At 37.5% G+C, this 27,654-nt stretch overlaps 1 pseudogene; it reads right to left on the bottom strand.

The window, feature by feature from the left end:
• LOC139437698 (ferritin heavy chain pseudogene) lies at nt 1–25,902 on the bottom strand (annotated as a pseudogene).
• Nucleotides 25,903–27,654: the final 1,752 nt, after the last annotated feature.

The following is a 27,654-nucleotide window of genomic DNA, read 5'->3' as shown; positions in this document are numbered from 1 at the left end:
TTAGCTCTTGTCATTACTGTTTCTCAGAGTGTACTTGTAAAAGAGATACCTGCCAAGCCGGATTCCAGGGGGCCCCCTATCATATGCAAGTTGGTTATGTAGGTGGATTTTACCTGTGGGCTCAGGTAAAAAGTCTCAGTGAATTCACAAAGTGGGGGTCCTTTTGTCAGTGGCCAGTTTGTGAATTTCCAATAGTGACTGACTCACTTTTTTTCCCTAGTGCAATGCACATTACATTGCTTTTGGCCTCTTCTCCCATTTGTTGCATTCTAGTCTCTTGAATATTTGGCCACCTTATTGCTTTTGCAGCATTGTAAGTTTCTCAGCGTATTCTCTCTCCTCATGAAATTGCTGAAGAAAATATTTGGCAGAGTCCTTCAAAGTCACATCAGCATGGCCAAAGTCGTAAGACATTGACAGTCCGATGTAGGCAGCATAGAGCTCCAGGTTGATATGATGACTGATGGCTGCCTCTGAGCTCAGGTCATAGTTCTGGCACATGTGCATCAGGGACATGATCTCATTATGATGAGCAGCTGAGGAAGAAGTGACAGCAGCAGTGAGGTCCTCAGAGTGATCCAAGGGTGCTATGAGCAGGTGCCAGAGAATTGGATCGAAGCAGTCAGTTGAAGAGGGGTGAGTGCCAGGTTCCATTCAGTGTTGTACCAGGAAACCATGGTGACTCTCTGTGAAGATGTCTGGCTCCAACTTTTAACATTTTGTCACATTTGTCAGTCAGTCTTGGTCTCTCTTCCTCATTTTCTCTATCTTCTAAACATTTAAGAGTAGGCAACAATCATCATGCTCCTTTACCATTTAATACTTCCATGTACATTTCCTGCAAACAAGGTTATTTACTTATGTAACTACATTAAGTACAATTATCAGTTTGTATCTTAAAGAAATTTAAGATATAAATATACAGTTTATATTCCACATTTTCATTTGTCCCAGTAATGTTCCTGTTCAGGAGTGTGTATTAAAGTTTGCAGTCATTGTCTCTTAGTTTCTCTCTCTCCTTTTAAAAATTGTGATTACATATGAGACATAAAAATTCCCATCTCCACCACTCCCAAGCCTACAATTCATTGGCCTTAATCACATTCATAATGTTATGTCACCATCACCATCAACCATTATAGAATCTTTTCCATCATCTCAATCAGGGACCCTACATCTCTTACGCATTAACTCCCCGTTCTCCTTTGTCCTGGCCCAAGTAACCTATATTCTTCTTTGTGCGAACTTGAATATTCTCATTATTTCATGTAAGTGGAATAATACAATATCTGTCCTTTTATGTCTAACTTATTTCACTCAACATGACGTCTTTAAGATTCATCCATTTTCTATCATGTATCAGAATTTCGTTCTTTTTACAGATAAGCAATATTTCATTGTATGTATATAACACATTTTATTTATCCACTCATCTGCTGTTGGACACTTAGGTTACTTCTATCTTTTGACTATTTTGTATAATACTGCTTTGAACATTGGTGTCCAAGCATCTGAGTCCCTCTTTCAATTATTTTGAATATATACATAGAAGTTGGATTTCTGGTTCATATGCTAATTCTATGTTAAAACTTTGAGGAACTACCAAACTGTTTTCTACAGAAACTGCACAATTTTACGTTCCCACCCACAAAGTACTATGGTTCCTATTTCTCTGTATCCTCACCAGCACTTGTTATTTTCCATTTGTTTTGATAATTGCCATTCTAGTGGGTGTGAGGTAGTATTTCATTGTGGTTTTGATTTGTATTTCCCTAATGACTAGTGATATTGAATATCTTTTCTTATGCTTGTTGTCCATTTATATATCTTCTCTTTGGAAATGTCTATTCAAGTTCTTTGTCCATTTTTAAATTAGGCTGTTTATCTATTTTTGAGTTGTAGGATTTTTTTTTTGTATATTCTGGATATTAAACCCTTATAAGATGTGTGGATAGCAATTATTTTCTCCCTTTCTGTAGGGTTCTTCTTTCACTTTCTTTATAGCATCCTTTGATACACAAAAGTTTTTAATTTTGATGAAGTCCAGTTTATCTTATTTTTTTCCTTTTGTTGAAACCTGCTTTTGGTGTAAAGTCTAAGAATCCATTGCCTAATACAATGTCCTTAAGATATTTCCTTATATCTTCTTCCAAGGGTTTTATAGTTTTAGCTTTTATATTTAGGTTGTTGATCCATTTTGAGTTAATTTTTGCATATGGTGTGAGGGACGGGTCCTCTTTCATTCTTTTGCATGTGTATATCCAGGTTACCCATCACTATTTGTTGAAGATACTGTTATTTCCCCATTGAGTAGATTTGACACCATTGTCAAAATTAATTGATCACAGATGAGTGGGTTTATTTCTGAACTCTCAGTTCTATTCCATTGGTTTATATATCTGTCCTTGTGCCATACCACATTGTTTTGATTCCTGTAGCTTTGTAGTAAGTTTTGAAATTAGGGTATGTGAGTCCTCCAATTTTGTTCTTCTTTTTCAAGATGGTTCTGTCTGTTCATGCCCCTTGCCCTTCTATGTGAATTTTATGGCTAGCTTTTCTATTTTTGCAAAAAAGGCTGTTGAAATAGTGATTGGAATTGTGTTGTGTGTGTAAATCACTTTGAGTATTGTTTACTTCTTCTCTTCAGCTCATGAACATGGAATAGCTTTCCATTTATTTAGGTCTTTAATTTCTTTCAGCAATGATTTTGTAATTCTAAGTTCTTTACATTTTTGGTTAAATGTATTACTTGCTATTTTATTCTTTTAGTTGCTGTCTTAGTTTGCTAAGCTACTGATACAAAGATGCCAGAAATGGGTTGACTTTTATAATGGGGAAAAAGCTTATAGTTCCCAGGCTGTGAAGTTGTCCAAATCAAGGCATCATTTGAGATGCTTTCTCACCAAAGGTTAGCTGTCAGCAGATCCTGGAGTCCTGCCATGTGGTGAGGCAAGATGGTGGGTCTGCAAGTCTCTCTATACTTTCTCCTTGATTTCACCTGTGTGTGATCAGGCATCTTCCACTGGGCCTCTTCTCCTTGAGCCTCTTGGGCGTCTCTCATTCTACAGCTATAGGCAAACCTGGAATCCTCTCTCAAACATGGCAGGGTCAAAATGGCAGAGCTCCTTTTCTCTCTCTTTTTCTCTCTGTTTGTGTTCTAGTTTATAAAAGACCAAGCAAAAGGGCAGAGACCCAACCTGGGTCACACTTCATGTAGTCCAATTAAAAAATCCTAAAGTGATTTAATTGAAAGTGAGCTAATCGAAGTGTCCCTTAATTGAATCTAATACAATCAAAAGGAACCACACCCTCAAGAATGGATTAGTTCAATAATATTTTCTAGGATTCACAAAATTCAAATAATCACAATTGCTACTATAAATGGAATTGTTTTCTTGCATTTCTTTTCAGATTTGTCGTTCCTGCTATGTAGAAATACTACTGATTTTTGTATGTTGATCTTGTACCCTGCCTCTTTGCTGAATTCATTTATTACCTCTTGTAGCTTTCTTGTAGAATCTTTGGGATTTTCTATATATAGGATCATGTCTGAAAATAGGGATAATTTTACTTCTTCCTTTACAATTTGGAGGGTTTTTATATCTTTTCCTTGCCCAATTGCTCTGGCTAGCACTTCCAAAGCAGTGTTGAATAGTAGAGGTGAAAGTGGTCGTCCTGGTCTTGTTCATGTTCTTAGGGAGAAAGCTTTCTGTCTTTCACCATTGAATATGATGTCAGTGGTGGTTTTTCATACATGTTGTTTTACTTGTTGAGGAAGTTCTCTTCTATTTCTAGTTCTCTGAATATTTTTACCAGGAAAGTGTGCTGAGTTTTGTTAAATGATTTTCTGTACCAATTGAGAAGAGCATGTGTTTGTTTGTTTTACTGCTATAAATGTGGTTTATTGCATTGATTGATTTTCTTATGTTGAAACACACTTACTTTCCTGAGACAAATCCCACTTGGTCATGGTATATAATCCTTTTAATATGCTGTTGGAATTCTACTCAATCTATTACATCAGTCTGGGGTATTACCATCTGTAAGAACATTAAATCTTCTAATCCACAAATAAGGTACCTATCTCCACTTATTTATATCTTCTTTGATTTCTTTCATCAGTGACATTGTTTTCAGCACATTAATCCTACTCTTATGTTGTTAGCTTTATACCATGTATTTCTTGTTTTGTGGTACTATTTTAAATGGAGCTTTTAAAAAATTCAGTTTCCTATTTTTCATTGGTAGTATATAGGAGTAAAATTGATTTATGTATGTTGACCTTGTATCCTGCATCTTGATAAATTCCCTTTTTAGTTATATGGGCTTTTTGGTAGGTCCCTTGGGATTTCAATATAGCCGATCATGTTACATAAATAGTTTCATTTCTTCCTTTTCCATCTGTATACCTTTTATTTCATTTTTTTTTACCTTGGTGCACTGACTAGAGCCTCCAGCCTGATGTTGAATAAGAGTAGTGAGAGTGGACATACTTGCCTTTTTTCTAATCTTAGAGAGTAAACATTTAATCTTTTTACCAATAAGTATTCAAAGTGATGTTAGCTCTAGTTTTTTCCTGAGATGTTCTTTATCAAGTAAAATAAGTTCCCTTCTGTTCTTAGTATGCTGAGTGTTTAATTATGAACGGATGTTGGATTTTTTTTTTACATCTATTGAAATGTTTTTTTTTTTTCTTTTTTAATCTGTTGATATGGTGAATTATCTTGGTTAATTTTCATATATTGGACTCTGAATTTCCAGTATAAATCCCACTTAGTCAAGATGTGTTATCTGTTTTACTTATTTCTATATTTCTTTTTCTAATATTTTGGCAAGAACTTTTTTGCCTCTGCTCATGAAGAATATTGCTCTTCTGTTTTCTTGTGAAATCTGTTTGGTTTTGTTATCTGAGTAATGCAAATTCATAAAATGAGTCAGGATGTGTTCCCTTTCATTTTTTGAATTGGTACTAATTCTTCCTTAAAACCCTGATAGAATTCCCCAGTAAAGCCAGATGGACTGGCTCTTTTCTTTGTTGGGAAGTTTTAACCAAAAATTCACTGTCTTTGGTAATAGAAGAATATTTATATTATGTATTTCTTGTTGCATGAACTTTTGTAGTTTGTGTCTTTAAATGTATTTGTCCTTGTGTATCTAAATTGTCAGAATTTGGGTATAAAGTTGTGTGTAATATTCCTTTGTTATTTTAGTAACTGTCACCTGAAACTGATGTCCCATCTCACATTCCTGACTTTGGTAATTTGTGTCACCCCTTTTTTAAAATTTGGTCAGTCTTGCTATATGTTTTTGAAATTTTATTGATCGTTCAAGGAATCAGCTTTTGGTTTCATTGATTTTTTTCTATTGCTTTTTTCTCTATTTCACTCATTTATGCTCCTGTTTTTATTACAGGAATATCTTGTATTGTGCTTCACTTTATTTTGCTTTACAGATATCATGTTTTTTACAAATTGAAAGTTTGTGAAAACCCTGCATTGAACAAGTCTATTGGCACCATTTTTCTAAAAACATGTGCTCATTTCATGTCTCTGGATCACATTTTGGCAATTCTCACAATATTTCAAACTTTTTCCTATTATTTTATCTCATATGGTGATCTCTGGTCTTTGATGTTATTATTGTAATTATTTTGGGGTACCACAAATGATGACTGTATAAGACCACAAACGTAAGTGATAAATTTTTTGTGCATTCTGACTGCTCCATTGACTGGCTGTTCCCCATCTCTCCCTCTCCTTGGGCCTTCCTATTTCCTAAGACACAGCAATATTTTAATTAGGCAAGTTGATAACCATACAATGGCTTCTAAGGGTTCAGGTTAAAGGAAGAGTCTTTGTAAGGCTATGACAGCCCTAGATAGTGATTCCTCTGATGGATCTGGCCAGTCAATTGAAAAGCTTCTGGAGAGAAGTGGATTTGGCTCCAGTGATTGAGCTCCTGCCTACCACATGGGGGGGTGTCTGTGGTTGGTTCCTGGTGCCTCCTAGAGAAGACAGCAAGCTGGTACGATGGGCAGGTGTGGCAAGGTGACACAAGAAGATGACATAACAAGAGACACAAGAAGAAAAACATGATGAGAGACACAACAAAGCAGGAAGCAGAGGTTTCTCAGTGCTTTCTAGAGAAAGACAGGCAAGACAGTGAGCTTATGTGACAGGCAGGCATGGCAAACAGATGCAACAAGATGATGCAACAAGAGACATATGAGGAGGAACATAATGAGAGACACAATAAAGCAGGGAATGGAGGTGGCTTAAACGATTAGGTGACTGCCTCCCTTATCGGAGGTCCTGGGTTCAGTTCCTATACAAACAAAGAAGACAAACAGACACAGCAAGTGTAAACAATGGGGGGGGGGGGTGTTGTGAAATAAATAAAATCTAGGGAAAAAAGAGCTTCTGGAAAGGATTGACTATTCTAGATGCCATTAAGAACATTTGTGATTCATGGAAGGAGGTCAAAATATCAACATTCACAGGAGTTTGGAAGAAGTTGATTCCAACTCTCATAAATGACTGAGGGGTTCAAGACTTCAGTGGAGGAAATAACTGCAGATGTGGTGGAAATAGCAAGAGAACTAGAATTAATGGTGGAGAATTTGCTGTAACTTCATGATAAAACTTGAACAGATGAAGAGTTGCTTCTTGTAGGTGAGCAAAGACAATGGTTTCTTGAGATGGAATCTACTCCTGGTGAAAATGCTGAGAATCTTGTTGAAATGACAAACAGAGGATTTAGAATATTACATGAACTTAGTTGATAAAACAGTGTCAGACTTTGAGAGGACTGTTTCCCATTTTGAAAGAAGTTCTGTGGGTAAAATGCTATCAAACAGCATTATATATGACAGAGAGGTCTTTCATGAAAGGAAGAGTCAGTCAACATAGACAACTTCATTGTCTTATTTTAAAAAATTTTCACAGCTGCACCAATCTTCAGCAACTGCCTCCCTGGTCAGTCAGCAGCAACCAACATCCCGGCAAGACCCCCCACAAGCAAAAAGATTACAACGTGCTGAAGGCTCAGATGATGGTTAACAATTTTTAGCAATAAAGTATTTTTAAATTAAGGTATGTACATTTTTAAAAGACATATACTATTGAATGCTTAATAGTCTAGAGTATAGTGTAAACATAGCTTTCATATTCACTAGGAAACCAAAAAATTCATGTGGCTCACTGTATTTTGCTGTCTGGAGCCCAACCCACAATATCCCTGAGATGTACCTGTGTTTCTTTTCTTGTGGGCTTAGTTTAATCTTACTTTTCTATCTCATTAAGGTGGAAGCTGGGTTTGTTGATTTGAGTCTTGTCTTCTTTCTGAATACAAATATTTAATACAATAAAATACAATACAAGCACTGCTTATCTGTATCCCCTGGTTATTTAATATGTTGTATTTTCAATTTCATTCAGTTAAAAGTACTTTATAGTTTTCCTTTTGATTTCTTTTTTGACCCGTGGGGTTTTGAAAAGTATGTTCTTTAATTTTTAAAATTTGGGGATTTCCAGGTATCTTATTTGCTATTGATTTAACTCCATTTTGGTCACAGAACATATTTAGTATTAATTAGAGAATTCTTCGAAATTAGTTAAGGTTTATTTTATAGACCAGAATATGGTCTATCTTGGATATCAGAATATGGTCTATCCAGTATTCCTGAAAAGAATGTGTATACTCTCCTTGTTGAGAGGAAAGTTCTATAAATGACAATTAGGTTAAATTGATTGATAAATGTTTTTCAGTTCTACAATCTTACTGTTTAGTCTATTTTTTCTATTGATGGCTGAGAGAGGATTGTTATGCAAAAAAGAGGTAACAGGGAGCCAGGGTAGCTCAGTGGTTGAGTTCCTGCTTCCCAGGTACAAACCCTGGGTTCAATCCCTGGTACCTCCTTAAAAAAATGTGTTAACTTAGCAGTCCTCACTGCTATCCTTTAAAACCCTGCTTACCATGTCTTTTATAATCTAATCTTAGAAGTGACATGCTATCACTTATGATAGATTTCATTGGTCACACTGACCTACCCTGGTAAAATAGAGGAGAGGAACATATAAGGGCATGAATACCAGGAAGCAGGGTCATTGGAGGCCACCTCTCCCACTGACCTTTATTTATAGTTGTCATATGCATTATATCTACATATATTGAAAATCCCATCAGGCAATGTTATAATTTTTACTTTCAACACTCATATTTTAAAGACATATTTTAAAGAACTGAAGAGGGAAAAATAGTCTTTTATATTTACCCAGAAAAATCACAGTTTCTGTTGCTCTTCCTTTATTTCTGAAGATCCAAGTTTTCTTCTGGTATCTTTGTCCTCCTGCTGGTGGAACTTCCTTTAGCATTTCTTTTAGAGCAGATTTTCTGGCAATGAATTCTCATAGTTTTCCTTCATCTGAGAATGTTTTTAATTTGACCTCATTTCTGTAAGATATTTTTGTTGCATATAGAATTCTGAGTTGACAGTTCTTTTATTTCAACATCTGAAAGACGTTCCACTGCTGCCTTGCCTGCATGAGTTCTGAAGTGCAATCTGTGATCATTCATATTTTGTTCTGCTATATGTAATGTATCTCTTTTTCTAATTGTTTTCAAGATTTTTTCTTTATCTGTGGTTTTTAGCAATTTGTAATATGCCTGTCTGATTTTCTTTGACTTTGTCCTCTTTGGGGTTTACTGAGTTTCATGACTCTGTAAATTTATGTCTTTCTTCAAATGTAGGCATTTTTTGGCCTTTATTTTTTCAAACATATTATCATCTCTCTTTCTGGGACTCTGGTTGCAATATATTAGAGTTTTTTTTGTTTTCCTTGAGTCTATCTTCACTTGTTTTTCTCTGTTCATACTGGATGATTTCTACTGATGTATTTTCAGATTCATTGAACTCTTTCCTCTCTCATAACCCTTTTTCTATTCAGCTTACCTACTGAAATATAAATTTTATATATTCTAAAATTTCTATTGTTTGTTCTTTTTTATAGTTTGCATTTCTGTACTGAGAATTTCTCTTTTTCATTTCCCATGTATTTGGCTTTACCTAATGGAACATAATTATAGCTCCTTAAAAGTTTTTCTGATAATTCTGACCTCTTACTCATTTGGGATTGGCGTCTTTAGTCACATTGGTTGGTTATTTGTTTGTTGAGTAATTATGGATTATATCCTGTACGTTCCCCTCCATGGCTCCTTTGTCTGCTTGTTTCTGTTTGTTCTTTCCCTCCCTCTCCCTCTCCCTCTCCCTTTCCCTCTCTCTCTCCCTTTCCCACTCTCTGCTCATTTCTTCCTTTTTTTTAAAGGAGGTACTGGAAACTGAACCTAGGAACTCCCATGTGGGAGGCCGGTGCCTATTATATTCTGTACATGCCCCCCACCCCGGCTCCCTTGTCTGTTTGCTCATTTCTGTTTGTTCTCTTCCTCCCTCTCCCTCTCCTTCTCCCTTTCTCTGCTCATTTCTTCCTTTTTTAAAAAGGAGGTACTGGGAACTGAACCTGGGACATGGGAGGCTGGTGCCTAAATGCTCATTTTTGTTTCTGCTCATTGTCTTGTTCATTGTCTTTTTTTTTTCTTATTGTCTGCTCTTCTTTTTGCTCAATGTCTGCTTGTTGTCTGCTCATTGTTTGTTTGCCTTCTTTAGGAGGCCCCAGGAACCTGTACAATTTTAATATGTGGTGTAGACTCTGCATCTGCATCATGTTCTAATTCTCTGGAGAATTTAACCACTATGAAAATATCTAAACACTTTTATGTACCCTGTATACATGCCCTGGAGAACTCCCTCCCAACCATGTGCCCCCTATCAATAACACCCCACACCAGTGTTCCTCCCCTGCTGTAGTTGAACCTCTCTGTGGTCCAAACCTTCTTCAAAAATGAGGCCTAATATATTGCCAGGATCCACTCCTCATGATCTTTTATGTCTGGCTTGCTTTACTCAGCATAATGTCCTCCAAGTTCATCCATATTGTCATACATTTTACAACTTCATTTCTTCTTACTGCTGAATAATATTCCGTAGTGTGTATATACCACTGTTTATCCATTCATCGGTTGATGGGCACCTGGGTTGTTGCCATCTTTTGGCTGTTGTGAATAATGCCACTATAAATATCGTGTATAGATGTCTGTCTTTGTCACTGCTGTGTTCTGGGTATATACCTAGTAGTGGTATTGCTGGGTCATATGGCAGATCTTTATCTAACTTCCTTAGGAACTGCCAAACGGACATCCATAGTGGCTGTACCATTCTACATCCCCACTAACAGTGAATAAGAATTCCTGTCTCTCCATATCCTCTCCATCACTTGGTTTTTAAATAGTGGCCATTCTAGTATACTGGTATGAAATAGATCTCATTGTATCTTTGGTTTGCATTTCCCTAACAGACAGTGATGTTGAACAGTTTTTCAGTAGTTTTCTTGCCATTTGTGTTCCTTCTTTTAAAAATGCCTATTTAGGTCTTTTGCCGTTTTTATAATCAGGTCATTTGTTTTTTTATTTTTGAGTTGTAGGATCTCTTTATGTATCATGGATATTAAACCCTTGCCAGATGTGTGATTTCCAAATATTTTCTCCTGTTGAGTAGAATGCCTTTTAACACTTTTGACAAAGTTCTTTGAGATGCAGAAGTGTGTAATTTTGAGGAGGTCCCATTTCTCTATTTTTTCTTTTGTGACTCATGCTATGGGTATAAGATTTAAGACCTGTACCTACTACAAGGTCTTGAAGATGTTTCTCTAAATTTCTTCTAGAAATTTTATGGTCCTGGCTTTTATATTTATATTTTGATTTATTTTGAGTTGATTCTTGACAGAGAGTGAGAAAGGGGTCCTTATTCATTCCCAGCACCGTTTGTTGAAGAGACTTTTCTGCCCCAGAAAAGTGGATGTGGTAGCCTTATCAGGTGTAACATGGGGTATTTTGGGGACATTGGAATTGTTCTGCATGACACTGCAAGCCATTATACATTTTGTCAAAACCTATAAAATTGTGCAGTATAAAGTGTACCATAATGTAAACTATAGATCATGGTTAGTAGCAGTGTTTCAATATGGGTTCATCAATTGTACCAAATGTACCACGCTAATGAAAGATGATGCTAATGGGGAAAAGTGTGGGACAGGGAGAAGGCGAGGTATATGGGATGTAACATTTATGTAATCTATAACTTCTTTAAAATAAATAATTTTTAAAAATCAGTTGACCATAGGGAAACGGACTTTGGCCCAGTGGTTAGGGCGTCCGTCTACCATATGGGAGGTCCGCGGTTCAAACCCCGGGCCTCCTTGACCCGTGTGGAGCTGGCCCATGCGCAGCGCTGATGCGCGCAAGGAGTGCCGTGCTACACAGGGGTGTCCCTCGCGTGGGGGAGCCCCACGTGCAAGGAGTGCGCCCGTGAGGAAAGCCGCCCAGCGTGAAAAGAAAGAGCAGCCTGCCCAGGAATGGCGCCGCCCACACTTCCCGTGCCACTGACGACAACAGAAGCGGACAAAGAAACAAGACGCAGCAAATAGACACAGAGAACAGACAACCAGGGGAGGGGGGAAATTAAATAAATAAATAAATCTTAAAAAAAAAAAAAAAAAATCAGTTGACCATAGAGTTGTGGGTCTATTTCTGAACTCTCAATTGGATTCCAGTTATCAATGTGTCTGTCTTTAAGCTAATACCATGCTGTTTTGACCACTCTAGCTTTATAATATCCTACAAGGCCAGGAAACCTGAGCCCTCTAACTTCGGATGTTTTTAGCTATTTGGGACCCCTTTCCCTTCCAAATAAATTTGGTGATTGAGTTTTCTGTTTCTGTAAAGTTAGCTGTTGCAATTTTTATTGGGATTGCATTGATCAGTTTGGGTAGAATAGATCAGTTTGGGTAGATTTGGGTAGAATTGACATCTTCACAATGTTTAGTCTTCTAATCCATAAACATGGAAAGTCCTTCCATTTGTTTAGGTCTTCTTTGATTTTTAGCAGTGTTTTGTAGTTTTCTGAATACAGATACTTTACATTCCTGGTTAAATTAATTATTAGATATTTGAGTCTTTTTGTTGCTATTGTAAATGAAATATTTTCTTTGTTTCCTCCTCAACTTACTCATTACTAGTATATAAAAACACTACGGATTTTTGTGTGTTGATCTTGTATCCTGCCACTTTGCTGAACTGATTTATTAGCTCTAATAAATGAGTATATGGCATATGTTAGATATTTCAGAGTTTTCTAAATATAGGATCTTGTCATCTGTAAATAGTGAGTTTTATTTCCTCTTTTCCAGTTTGGATGCCTTTTATTTCTTTTTCCTGCCTAATTGTCTAGCTAGAACTTCTAGCACACTGTTGATTAACAGTGGTGACAGTGGTCATCCTAGTCTTATTCCTGATCTTAGAAGGAAAGCTATTAATCCTCTCCCCACTGAGTACAGTGTTGGTTGCAGGATTTTCATAAATGCCCTGTATCATGTTGAGGAACTTTCCTTTTATATCTATCTTTTTTTTTTTATTTCTCCCATTGTCTGTGTTCTGTGTCCATTGCTGTGATTGTGATGCTGAGTTTACTCTGATGTTCAGTTTCTCTGTCTTGGCTAGGGATTTACTGTTAAGTAGCTACATACTACCACTTTTCTTTGACACTTGATTCAACTTCTTCTAGATATTTAGGATTTCCCTGTTTAGCTGCTTAAAACAGGGCTAAAACCCCAGTAATGGGGTATAGGTCAGATTCTAAGGTCCTTGGAGAGGGGGGAAATAAAAGCACCTGAATGTGTCTTTTATTTATTTATTTTTATTTTCCCATTTTCATGAACTTTTCTGGTCTGCAAGCAGATGGCACTCTTGGGCAGACCTCTCGGATCAGACCCCAGGTACTGGGGCAAATGCATTCAGTGTAACTCTGAGGGTAGGTGGGTGGTATAAAAACAATGTCCTCATGGCAGGCCAAGACTCACAAACAAATTTTCTCAGACACTGTTCTCCTTGCTTGGCTAGCCGCACCTTCCCTCCCTGTGCATCCTCAGTCACCAGCCCAGGGCATTAGGAAGGGTGTTTGAGAAGGCCAGTTATCTTTAGCCGCCTGCCAGCTCTCAGTGCAAACAATAACACCACCCCACCTATGCAGCAGAAGAGACCAAGTTCACTTGCCAAAATCTGAATTTGCTGTAGGCTGTGTCCCACCTTCTCCCCTTTCTGGCTGAAGGGGACCCCTGCAACTTCCTCAGCCCAGAGCCATTGCAGTCCATACCAGCTGCAGTCTGCAGGCTGCTAATTGCTCTAAGAGTGGGGGGGGCGGGCGATGGGTGACAGCTGCTGCAGCTTTACTCATGGGGTATTTCAGCCAGCTGAGCCCCTTTCCTTTGCCTCTCTCTTCTGGGTGGTATCTTGCCTTCCCCTGGTGTTCTGAGCCTCTGAGCAGCCCTCCAGTCTCCACCTGTCCTCTAGCTATTTTTTTCTGGGAGAGAATTTATCCCTGTGCCTCTCTAATCCTCCATCTTCCCAGAAACTGGCTACCTTTTGATACCTTGTTTACTTACGTGTTTTGTGACATTTAACTCATGTTCTTTGGAATTTTATCTGAGTGAACTCATGAGGACTGGGTTAAATTTGGGTGTTTTAAGAGAAGATTGGTGTTTAATAGTATCAATCATATAAGTATGACTTTTTCTTTTGTTTTAGTTACTGGGGGCTGGGATTCAACCCAGGGTCTCTTATGTGGGAAATTAGTGCTCAACCACTGGGCCACATCAGCTTCCCTGAGTTGGTTTTTTGTTTCTTTGTTTTGCTTGTTTGTTTGTTTGTTTTTTCAGGAGGACTGGTAACCAAACTTAGAACCTCCCATGTGGGAGGTGGGTGCTCAACCGCTTGAGCCACATCTGTTCCCCTAGAGCATGACTTTTTTTTTTTTTTTTAAAGATTTATTTTTATTTATTTAATTCCCCTCCCCTCCACCGGTTGTCTGTTTTCTGTGTCTTTTTGCTGCGTCTTGTTTCTTTGTCCGCTTCTGTTGTCATCAGCGGCACGGGAAGTGTGGGCGGCGCCATTCCTCGGCAGGCTGCTCCCTCCTTCGCGCTGGGCAGCTCTCCTTATGGGTGCACTCCTTGCGCGTGGGGCTCCCCTACTTGAGGGACACCCCTGCGTGGCAGGGCACTCCTTGCGTGCATCAGCACTGCGCATGGGCCAGCTCCACGCGGGTCAAGGAGGCCCGGGGCTTGAACCGTGGACCTCCCATGTGGTAGACGGACGCCCTAACCACTGGGCCAAAGTCCGTTTCCCCATGACCTTTTATATAACATTGTTTATATGAGGCTTTTCAGCCCACACAGGTAGCATGACTTCAGATCACAAATCCATGACTTTTATTATGAATTATAGGAGATTATATTCCCTATCTATTTAGCTTTTCCCTTCTATAGGATAAGTTTATTTCTTACACTTAGATTATAGCCCTTTTGATCTCAGCTATATTTTGTCTTGGGTAGACTACTAAATCAAAAGCTCAAAGATGCAAGGATTGACAGAAACCCTCAAGATAAAAGCTAGGAGAGTTTTAATTCTTTTCATTTTATTTTAGATGACTGCAGTTTACTTTTATGCCAACTCTCCAAAGACATGCATTTTTTAATGTTTTATTTAGTATATTTGTTTATTTAGTATTTTAATTTTTCATTGGAAGGGTTAAGAATATTTAGTCATCATTGTAGAAGATGGAAGATCTTGATTACCTGCTTAATTATGATGGAGTGTTTAAACATTTATTAAATATATATATTTATATTTTATTAGAGAAGTTGTAAGTTTACAGAAAAATCATGTACACTATACAGAATTCCCATATACCACCCTATTATTAACACTTTGCATTAATGTGATACTTTTCTTACAATTTATGAAAGAACATTTTTATAATTGTACTATTAACTATAGTCCATTTACAATAGGATTCACTATTTGTGTGTAGAGTCCTATATTATTTTTTAAAAATATTTTATTCTAGTAACATATATATAACTTAAAATTTCTCCCTTTAACCACATTCACATGTATAATTCAGTGCTATTATGTTCACAATGTTCTGCTATCATCGCCACCATTCATTACCAAAACTGTGTAGTGAACCCAAATAGAAATGCTAAAATTTAAGCATTAACTCTCCATTCTCCACTCCACTCTGTCCCCTGGCAACCTATATTCTAGATTCTAACTCTATGAGTTTGCTTATTCTAATTATTTCATATGGTGGGGTTATACAATTATTTACCCTTTTGTGTCTAGCTTATACCACTCTATATGATGTCTTCAAGGTTCAGTCATGTTGTCATATGTATCAGGACTTCATTTCTTTTCACAGCTGAATACTCTATTTTATGTGCATATCACATTTTATTTATCCATTCATCAGTTGATGGACACTTGGGTTTCTTTCACCTTTTGGTAATTGTGAATAATGCCACTATGAACATTGGTATGCAAATATCTGTTTGAGTCCCTGCTTTCAAATCTTTTTGGTATATATTAATGCTTAGAAGTGTGATTGTTGGGTCATATGGCAATTCCATACTTAACCTTATGGGTAACCTCCAAATGTCTTTCACAGAGCATATACCATTTTACAATCCACCAACAACGAATGAGTGTTCTTATTTTTCTCCATCCTCTCCAACACTTGTTCTTTTCTTTTTCTTTTTTAATAGGAGTAATTCCAGTGGCTGTGACATTGTATCTCATTGTGATTTTGATTTGCATTTCCCTAATAGCTAATGATGTTGAGCATCTTTTCATGTTCTTTCTACTAGCCATTTGTATATCTTCTTTTGAGAAATGTCTTTTCCCATTTTTAAAATGAGTTGTTTATCCTTTTGTTATTGAGTTGTAGCATTTCTTTATGCATTTTGGATATTAAACCCTTACTGGATATGTGACTTCCAAATATTTTCCTGCCATTGTGTAGGTTGTCATTTTACTTTCATGATAAAGTCCTTTGTACAAAAGTTTTTAATTTTGATGACGTCCAGTGGGACCTCTATTTTTTCTTTATTTTTTAAGATTTATTTTTTATTTCTCTCTCCTTCCTCCCCCACCCCACCCCATTGTCTGCTCTCTGTGTCCATTTGCTGTGTGTTCTTCTGTGTCTGCTCACATTCTTGTCAGTAGCACTGGGAGTCTGTGTCTCCTTTGTGTTGCATCATTTTGCTGCATCAGCTCTTTGTATGTGCAGTGCCACTTCTGGGCAGGCTGCACTTTTTTTTCACGCAGGATGGCTTTCCTTGCTGGGCACACTCCTTTCACGTGGGACTTCCCTACACAGGGGACACCCTTGTATAGCATGGCACTCTTTGCATGCATCAGCACTGTGCATGGGCCAGCTCACCACATGGATCAGGAGGCCCTGGGTTTGAACCCTGGACCTTTTATATGGTACGCAGATGGTCTGTCAGTTGAGCCAAATCTGTTTCCCTATTTTTTCTTTTATTGACTTGGCTTTGGGTGTAAAGTCTAAGAAACCATTGTCTAACCCAAGGTCCTGAAGATTCCTCCCTATGTTTTCTTCTAGGAGTTTTATAGATCTGATTCTTATATTTAGGTCTGTGATCCATTTTGAGTTGATTTTTATACGTGGTATGAGATAGAGTTCCACCTTCATTTTTTTGTACAGCGTCATCCAGTTTTCTTCCACCATATGTTGAAAAGAGAGTTCTTTTTCCACTGAGTTTTTTTGGCTTGACAATATTGTCACATTTATTCACACCATAAATGTGAGGGTTAATTTCTGAAATCTCAATTCAATTCCATTCATCTATATGTTTGTCCTTGTGTTAGTACCATGTTGTTTTGATTACAGTGGCTTAGCAATAGTGTTATTTTATTTTTAAAGAAGCTTTAGTTTAAATAAGTGTTACATTGAAAATATAGTGGATTCCCATATACTCCACCACCTCCCCCTCCCACACTTTTCCCCATTAGCAACATCTTTCATTAGTGTGGTACATTTGGTACAATTGATGAACACATATTGAAGCATTGTTACTAACATCGTCTATAGTTTACATTATGGTTTACACTTTGCATTGCACAATGTTATAGATTTTGGCAAAATGTATAATGGCCTGTATCTGTCTTTGCAATATCATGCAGAACACTTGCAGTGTCCCCAAAATATCCTATGTTACGCCTTTTCTTCCCTCTCCCTCCCCTCAGAACCTCTGATGACCACTGCTTTTATATCACTGTCACAAGCTCTTCTATTACTAAAATAATAAGTCTAATTTAGTCCATAGTTGCTTTCCGCCCTTATGTTTGGCCATTCCTCAATCTTGAGGATTTGGGGATAGTGATGTCCACTGTGCTTGCAATTATCAATCAGTTTTAAGATCAGGAAGAGTGAGCCCTCCAATTTTATTCACCTTTTTCAAGGTTATTTTGGCTATTCAGGGTCCTTTACCTTTCTGTATAAATTGAATGATTAGCTTTTCCATTTCTGCAAAGAAGATTGTTGGAATTTTTATTGGGATTGCATTTTATCTGTAAATTGCTTTGGATAGAACTGACATCTAAATTATATTTAGTCTTCCAATTCATGAATATGGAATGTCTTACCATTTATTTAGGTTTTCTTTGATTTCTTTTAACTGTATCTTATAGTTTACTGTGTACAGATCTTTTATAGTCTTGGTTAGATTTATTCCTAGATATTTCATTCCTTAAGTTGCCTTCATAAATGGAATTTATTTTCTTAATTTCTTCTTCATATTGTTCATTACTAGTATATAGACACACTATTGATATTTGTGTGTTGATCTTGTACCATGCCACTTTGCTGAATTCCAGTAACTATGTTGTGGAATTTTCAGGATTTTTTGTATATAAGATCATATCATCTGCAAATAGGGAAACTTGCACTTCTTCCTTTCCAGTTTGGAGGCCTTTTATTTCTTTCTCTTGCCTAATTGCTCTAGTTGGAACTTCCAGGACAATACTGAGTAATATAGTGGTGACCCTCTGATCTTAGAGGGAAAGCTGTCATTCTTTCACCACTGACAGTGATGTTAGTTCTGGTATTTTCATAGATAACCTTTATGTTGAGGAGTTTTCCTTCTATTCCTACTGTTCTAAATGTTTTGATCAAGAAGGGGTGCTAGATTTTGTCAAATGCCTTTTCTGCATCAATTGAGATGATCATGTTGTTTCCCCCTTTGTTCCATTAATGTGATGTGTTACATTTATTGATTTTCTTATGTTGAACCATCCTTTCATACCTGGGGTGAATCCCATTTGATCATGATATGTAATTCTTTAATATGTTATTGAATTTGGTTTGCTAGTATTTTGTTGATGATTTTGCATCTATATTCATATAGGCTTGTGGTCTGTAGTTTTCTTGTGGTATCATTATCTGGCTTTGGTATGAGGGTGATGTTCCTTGTAGAGTGAGTTAGGGAATATTCCCTTCTCTTCAATTTTTTGGAAGGTTTTGAGCAGGAGAGGTGTTAAGTTTTCTTGAAATATTTGGTAAAATTCCCCTGTGAAGCCATCTATCTGGTCCTGGGATTTTGTCTGTTAAGAGGTTTTTAAATTATTGATTTAATCTCTTTACTAGTTACTGGTTAGTTGAGACCTTCTATGTTTTCTAGACTCAGCATAGGTAGTTTATATATTTCTAGAAACCTTGTCCATTTCTTCTAGATTCTCCAATTTGTTGACATACAGTTGTTCATAGTATCCTCTTATAGTTGTTTTTATTTCTGTGTGGTGAGTAGTAATGTGTCCTTTTTCATTTCTGATGTAAGTTATTTGTGTCCTTTCTGTGTTGGTGTAGCTAAAAAAATTGTCGATTTTATTGATCTTTTCAAAGAACCAACTTTTGGTTTTGTTGATTCTCGTTATTGTTTTCTTAATTTTCTGTATTATTTATCTTTGCTCTAATTCAGGGTTTCTTAAGCTTTTTTGTTCCACAGACCTTTTTGCCAGTCAGAAGAAATGAATACTGTTGTAATTTATTTATTGCATAAGTTCTTAAGTAAAGGAAATGCTAGATTTCAGTTAGAGGTCAGAGAAAATAAAGATAATAAATTGATTCAAGGGGTCTGTGGACCCCTGCTTAAGAGCCCTTGAGATTAGATTAGAGTCTAATCTTTGTTGTATCCTTCCTTGTGGTTGCTTTTGGTCTAGTTTGTTCTTTTTCTAGTAGTTTTGATGTAAGGTCTCTTTGAGATATATGTTTTTTTAATAATGTAAGCATTTAAAGCTGTATATTTCCTTCTAAGCAGTGCCTTTGCAGGATCCCATAAGTTTTGGTATATTGTGTTTTCATTTTCATTTGGCTCAAGATATTTCCTAATTTCCCTTGTGATTTCTTCTTTGACCCATAGTGCAGTATTTAAATTTTACATAGCAAATTTTCCATTTATTCCTCTGTTATTGATTTCCAGCTTCATTCTTTGTGGTCAGAAAAGATACAGTGTATGATTTCAATATTTTTTCATTTATTGAGACTTGTTAGTGATCTACCATGTGATGATCCTTGTGTACTAGAGAAGAATGTGTGTTTGTTGTTGGGTAAAGTGTTCTATATATGTCTCTTAAATCTAGCTGGTTTAGAATATCATTCAAGTCTTCTATTTCCTTATTGATGTTCTGTCTAACTGTTTTATCTATTACTGAAAGTGATATATTGAAATCTCCTACTACTAAATGAAACCATCTATTTCTCTATTCAAATCTGTTAATATTTGTTTCATATACCTTGGGGTTTTGCTGTTAGAGGCATATGTACTTATACTTTTTATATCTTCTTTGTCTACTCCTGTATTGAAATACAGCGACACTCTTTGTCCCTCATAGAAGTTTTTTACTTAAAGTCTGTTTTATTTGTTCTTAGTATAGCTACTGTAGCTCTCTTTTTGTTACTACTTGCATGGTATATATTTCCCATCCCTTCATTTTTAACCACTTATGTCTTTGAATTTAATATGATTATCTTGGGAAACGGACTTTGGCCCAGTGGTTAGGGCGTCCGTCTACCATATGGGAGGTCCGCGGTTCAAACCCCGGGCCTCCTTGACCCGTGTGGAGCTGGCCATGCGCAGCGCTGATGCGCGCAAGGAGTGCCGTGCCACGCAAGGGTGTCCCCCGCGTGGGGCAGCCCCACGCGCAAGGAGTGCACCCGTGAGGAAAGCCGCCCAGCATGAAAAGAGAGAGCAGCCTGCCCAGGAATGCGCCGCCCACACTTCCCGTGCCGCTGACAACAACAGAAGCGGACAAAAGAGACAAGACGCAGCAAATAGACACCAAGAACAGACAACCAGGGGAGGGGGGGAAATTAAATAAATAAATAAATCTTTAAAAAAAAAAAATGAGTATCTTGTAAGCAGCATACAGTTAGGTTAGGTCATACTTTTTAATCAATTCTGCCACTCTGTGCTTTTTGACTAGGGAGTTTATTCCATTTACATTTAAAGTAACTACTGATGGGAAGCGGACTTGGCCCAATGGATAGGGCAGCCGCTTACCACATGGGAGTCCTGCAGTTCAAGCCCCGGGCCTCCTTGACCTGTGTGGGGCTGGCCCATGCACAGTGCTGATGCATGCAGGGGTTGCAGTGCCATGTAGGGGTGCCCCCCACACAGGGAAGACTCACATGCAGGGGGTGCGCCCCCTAGGGAGAGCTGCCCAGTGCGAAAGAAAGTGCAGCCTGCCCAGGAATGGCACCACACACACGGAGAGCTGACACAACAAGGTGACGCAACAAAAAGAAACACAGATTCCCGGTGTCACTGATAAGGATAGAAGCAGTCACAGAAGAACACACAGTGAATGGACACAGAGAGCAAACTACTGGGGGGGAGGGGAAGGGGAAAGAAAGAAATAAAATAATAAAAATCTTTAAAAAATAAAAAAATAAAGTAACTACTGATAATGCAGGACAATTTTTTTTGACATTTTGCCCTTTTATGTTTATTTAAGTCTCATTCCTGTTTTGACCCTCAATTCTTCCATTAATGCCTCTTTCCATATGTATTTGACTTTATGTATTATACTATTTTGAGACCCTTCTTATTTCTTCCTAAATGTATTTTTCATGTATTTCCTTTCTGTTACAATTGGGTTAAAATTTAACATCCTAAATCCATACTAGTTTTATTTACTTTGATACCAACTTATCTTCAGTAATAATATATACACTGTTCTTATATCCTTCTATCCCACCACGTTTTTGTACATTATATGTCCAAAACCATCAATTTATACTTTTTTATGCATATGCATTTTAACACTATGTGAAGCAAGAAGTGGAGTTACATAAAACAATACAATATAATACAATAGTATTGGCCTTAACTGTTATACATAGATTACCTTTACTGGAAGTCTTTATTTCTTTATGCTGCATTGTTCCACTGGTTTGTGTCCTCTCCTTTCAGTATGAAGAACTTCCTTTAGCATTGCTTATAGAACAGGTCTAGTGGTGACAAAATTCCTCATCTTTTGTTTATTGGGAATGTCTTAATTGCTCCTTCATTTTTTATTTTTTATTGAAGTATATCATTCATACATGAACAAGCATAAACAATAAGTGTATAGTAAAGATTGTGAACTTACAAAATGAACATACATAACATCACACAGGGGTCTCATACATCACCCCTCTACCAACAATTTGCATTGTTGTGAAATATTTATTACAAACTATGCAAGAGCATCAGCAAAATATTACTACCAACTATAGTCCTTATCTTACATTTGGTGTATTTTTACCCCAACACACACTATTATTTTTGAAGATATATTTTTGTTACATATGTTGTGAATTGCAAACCAATCATACAGATGTGTAGATTTCCCATATAACACCACACTATGGTGGAACATTTATTACAGATTATGCCATAATATCATCTGTTGTTATCACCAGTCATGGTCCATAGGATACATTTGGCACATTTTTTCCATACACCTCCATTATCAACACAGTACATCTTTGGCATTGATGCAAGAATGTTATAGTATTGCTATTAACCACAGTCCATAGGTCACACCAATTGTAGTTTTCCCATGCTTCTCCATATTCCCATCACCCTGCAATATCTCACAGAAAGATTCTCTTGCATTTTTACCCTTAACCACTATCCTCATCCACCTCTGGGTTCACTGTGTTATTCAGTCCCCAAATTATTCTTTAGCTTTCTTTCTATTGACATTTACTTTCCCAGACTACCGTTTTCAGCCACAATCCCATTTATAAACCAGTACTACTCACTATAATGTATTACCATCAACTCTATCCATTTCCACACTTTTACAGTCAAGTTAATTAAAACTTCTACATACATTAAGCTTCAGTAGTTCTTCTCAACCCTCCTCTTCCCTCCTAATAATGTATGCTCTTGGTTTTAATTCCATGTGTTAATTGTTTGTATTTAGTTCATATTAATGAGACATGTCCTTTTGTGTCTGGCTTACTTTGCTTAGTATAATGTCTTCAAGACTCACCCATGTTGTCACATGTGTCCCAATTTCATTTCTTCTTACTGCAGCCTAGTATTCCATTGTAGATATATACCACATTGTGTTTATCTATTCAGTGGTGGATGGACACTTGGGTTGTTTCCATCTTTTGGCAATTGTGAATAATGCCGCTATGATCATCGGTGTGCAGATGTCTGTTCATGTCATAGTTTTTAGTTCTGGATATATTCCTAGTAGAGGAATTGCTAGATCATATGGAAGTTCTATATTTAGCTTCCTGAGAAACTGCCAAACTGTCTTCCACAGAGGCTGCACCATTTTACACTCCCACCAACAGTGAAGGAGTGTTCCTATTTCTCCACATCCTCTCCAGCACTTATTGTTGTCTGTTTTTTTTTTAAATAATGGCTATTTTACGTGGTGTTAGATGATATCTGATTGTTGTTTTAATTTGCATTTCCCTTATAGCTAGTGATATAGAATATTTTTTTCATGTGCTTTTGGCCATTTGTGTTTCCTCTTTGTAGAAATGTCTTTTTAAATATTTTGCCCATTTTCAGTCACAATCCCATTTATAAACCAGGTGCTATTCACTATAATGTGTTACCATCTTTATTTAATTTTTAAATTGGATTGTTTGCTCTTTTATTGCTGAGTTTTGTGATCTCTTTATATAGAATGGAAATCAAACCCTTATCAGATAAGTGGTTTCAAAATACTTTCTCCCATTGACCGGGCTACCTTTTCACCTGTTTGATGAAGTCTTTTGAATCACAGAAGTGTTTAAGTTTGAGGAGGTTCCATTTATCCATGTTATCTTTCATTCTCGTGCTTTGGGTGTAAGGTTTAAGAATCCACCACCTACCACCAGGTCTTGAAGATGTTTCCTTACATTTTCTTCTATGAGCTTTATTGTACTTACTTATATATTTAGGTCTTTGATCCATTTTGAGTTAATTTTTGTATAAGGGGAGATAGGGTTCTTCTTTCTTTCTTTTGGCTTTGGATATCCAGTTCTCCTAGCACCATTTGTTGAATAAACTGTTCTGCCCCAACTGGGTGGGCTTGACAGGCTTGTCAAAAATCACTTGGCCATAGATGTGAGGGTCTGTTTCTGAACCATCAGTTTGGTTCCATTGGTTTATGTGTCTATCTTTATGCCAACACCTTGCTGTTTGTTTGTTTTTACCACTGTAGCTAGGTAATATGATTTAAAGTCTGGAAGTGAGAGTCCTCCAACTTTATTTTTCCTTTTAAGATGTTTCTGGCTACTTGGGGCCTCTTACCCTTCCAGATAAATTTAATAATTGTGTTTTACATTTTCTTAAAAAATGCTCGTGGAATTTTTATTGGGATTGCATTGAATCTGTATATCAATTTGGGTAGAATTGACATCTTACTGATATTTAGTCTTCCAATCCATGAACATGGAATGTTCTTCCAATTATTTAGGTCTTTTAAAATTTCTTTTAGCAATGCATTCTAGTTTCCTGAATACAAGTGCTTTGCATCCTTGGTTAGGTTTATTCCTAAATATTCGATTCTTTTAGTTGCTATTGTAAATGGATTTTTTTCCCTGAATTCCTCCTCGTTATTAGTGTATAGAAACACCACTGATTTTTGCATATTGATCTGGAACCCTGACACTCTACTGAAATAATTTATTAGCTCTAGCAGCTTTCTTGTAGATTCTTCAGGACTTTCTAGATATACAATCATATCATCTGCAAATAGTGAATATTTTAATTCTTCTTTTCCAATTTGGATGCCTTTTATTTCTTTTTCTTCCCTGATTGCTTTAGCTAGAACCTCTAGCACTCTATTGAACATCAGTGGTGACAGTGGGCATCCTTGTCTTGTCCCTGATCTCAATGGGAAAGCTTTTAGTCTTTCACCATTGAGTACAGTGTTAACTGTGTGTTTTTCATATATGGTCTTTATCATGTTGAGAAAGTTTCCTTTGATTCCTATTTTTTGTAGTATTTTTATAAAGAAAGGATGCTGTATTTTGTCAAATACCTTTTCTTCAGCAATTGATAAGATTATGTGATTTTTCTTCTTTGATTTATTAATGTGGTATATTATGCTGATTAATTTCTTGTGTTGAACCAGTCTTGCATGCCTGGTGTAAAACCCACTTGATCATGATTGCGGTCACCCCTCGGGCTGAAGTGTGGTTTGCTGGCCTGGCGGGGGAGCAGCCGCAGTAGGCTAGGGTGGCTGGTTGGACTCACTGCCACCCCTGAAGGGAGCTCGGCATGGGCGCAGAGTGCCCTCGGGTCTCCCCTTCTCGGCAGCCATGCTTCCGCGGCCGCCCCTCCTCCCGGATGGCACCACCCGATGCCTTGTGGGGCGGCACCCTTCTTCTTCCTTCTCCCTGCGCAGACGCAGGGCGGAAAATTCCAGTCTGCCCTTTTCCCCTCCCCCCGACAGCAGCAACAGCCAGGCATGGGTGGAAAAATCCAGTCTGCCCTTTTCCCTTCCCCCGACAGCAGCAACAGCCAGGCGTGGGCGGGAAACTCAAGTCTGCCCTCCACCCCAGCAACAGCAGCCACCAATCCCTAAACCCTGCCCCTTCCCCCAGCAACAGCGACAGCCAATCCCTAACCACCACCCCTCCCCTGTCCAGTACCGCCCACTGACCTTTCGCCGGCAACCAATCAGAACAGGGCGTGGCTTCGACCAATCAGCCTTCCCCAGCCCCTATAAAACTGTTGCCTCTCCCTCAATAAAGTGGACTTGCGTGTTTACCTTGTCTCCGCGGTAGTTCTTCTGCCGTGCGCCCTCCAGTCCTGAGAGCCCCCGACAAGGGCCTGGCCTCCCTCGTCCCCAGTTCGTCGCCTGCTTCTCCGGGCGACCCCTTCGTCGCTGGCTTCGCCGGGCGACCCCGTCAGCCAAACCGCGCAACCCCTTGTGAGACCGATCCCTCGTCTGCTGCTGGACCGACCCCTCGTCCCAAGTGGGACCGAACCCTCGTCCCAAGCAGGACCGACCCCTCGTCCAGAGCTGGACTGACCCCTCGTCCGCAGCCAGACCCCACCTCTACTGACTGAGCAAGCCGCCGCAATGATGGTTAATTCTTTTAATATGTTGTTGGATTCAATTAGCAAGTATTTTATTGAGGATTTTTGCATCTGTATTTATTAGAGAAATGGGTCTTTAATTTTCTTTTTTTGTAATATCTTTATCTGGCCTTGGTATTAAGGTGATATTGGCTTCATAGATTGAGTTTTGTAGCATTCCTTCTTTCTCAAATTTTTGGAAGAGCTTGAGTAAGGTTGGTATTAAATCTTTAAATGCTTGGTAGAACTCACCTGTAAAACCATCTGGTTCTGGGCTTTTCATGTTGGGGGGCTGTTTGATGACCGTTTCAACATCTTTACTTGTGATTGGTTTGTTGAGGTCTTCTATGTCTTCTAGCATCAATGTAGGTTGTTTGTACACTCCTAGGAATTTTTCCATATTGTCTAGTTTTTTAGCATAAAGATATTCATAGTATCCTCTTATGATCTCTCTTATTTCTGTGGGGTCAGTAGTAATGTTCCTGTTTTCATTTTTTATTTCATTTATTTGCATCTTCTCAATTTTTTCTTAGTCAGTCTAGCTAAGGGTTTGTCAATTTTGTTAATCTTCTTGAAGAACCAACTTTTGGTTTTGTTAATTCTCTCTGTTGTTCTTTTGTTCTCAATTTCATTTATTTCTGCTCTGATCTTTGTTATTTCATTCCTTCTACTTGCTTTGGGATTAGTTTGCTGTTCTTTTTCTAGTTCCTCCCTCTCTGTAGTTAGGTCATTGATTTTAGCTCTTTCTTCTTTTTTAATGTAAGCACTGAGAGCTATAAATTTTCCTCTCAACACTGCCTTCATAGCATTCCATATGTTCTGATATGTTGTATTCTCATTGTCATCTAAAGGTATTTATTGATTTCTCTTGAAATTTCTTCTTTGACCCACTGATTATTTAAGAGTATGTTGTTTAATCTCCATTTTTTGTGAATTTTCCCATTTTTTGCCACTGTTGATTTCCAACTTTATTCCATTATGATCAGAGAAAGTGCTTTGTACAGTTTCGATTTTGTTGAATTTATTGAGATCTGCTTTGTGACCCAACATTTGGTCTATCCTGGAGAAAGATCCATCAGTACTTGAAAACAATGTATATCCTGCTGTTTTGGGGTGCAGTGTTCTGTATATGTCTATTAGGTGTAGTCTATTTATCATATTATTCAAGCCCTTGTTTCTTTACTGATCTTCTACCCAGATGTTCTCTCCAATGCTGAGAGTGGTATATTGAAGTCTCTAACTATTATTGTAGAGATGTCTGTTTCTCCCTTCAGTTTTGCCAGTGTTTGCCTTGTGTATCTTGGAGCATCCTGGTTAGGTGCATATATATTTATGATTGTTATTTCTTCCTGGTGACTCATCCCTTTTATTAATATGTAATGTCCTTCCTTGTCTCTAATAACAGTTTTGCTTTTAAAGTCTATATCATCTGATATAAGTATAGCTACCCCAGCTTTTTTTTTTTTGGTTACTTCATGCATGGAATATCTTTTTCCAGCTTTCACTTTCAATTTATTGTTATCCTTGGGTCTAAGATGAGTCTCTTGCTGACAACATATAGATGGTTTATATTTTCTTATGCATTCTGCCAGTCTGTGTCTTTTGATTGGGAGTTTAATCCATTAGTATTCAATGTTATTACTGTAAAGGCAGTTCTTATTTCATCATTTTGATCTTTTTGTTTTATCTGTCATTTTATTTTTTATACTTTTAGTTACTGTTACTGATACAGTTGTCAGTTCTAGACTCTTCCAGGCCTCTCTCTCCTGTCTTTTTTTTTCAGACTGTAACTCTCCCTTTAGTATTTCCTTCAAAGCTGGTCTTTTTGTTATAAACTCAGTTTCTGTTTATCTGTGAATATTCTAATCTCACCCTCATTTTTAAAGATAATCTTGTTGGGTATAAAATTCTTGGCTGGCAGTTTTTCTTCTGCAGTATCTTGCCTTCTTGCCTCCATGGCTTCTGATGAGAAATTGGCACTTAATTTTATCAGGGATCCCTTATATGCTATGCATTGCTTTTCTCTTGCTGCTCTCAGAATTCTCTCTTTGTCTTTGGCATTGGACGTTCTGATTAGTATGTATCTCAGAATTGGTCTATTTGGATTTATTCA

The sequence above is a fragment of the Dasypus novemcinctus genome, chromosome 26 (assembly GCF_030445035.2).
Source record: "Dasypus novemcinctus isolate mDasNov1 chromosome 26, mDasNov1.1.hap2, whole genome shotgun sequence".
Taxonomy (NCBI): Eukaryota; Metazoa; Chordata; class Mammalia; order Cingulata; family Dasypodidae; genus Dasypus; species Dasypus novemcinctus.
Note: the sequence above shows the minus strand (reverse complement) of the source record. Positions and strands in the feature narration are given on the sequence as shown.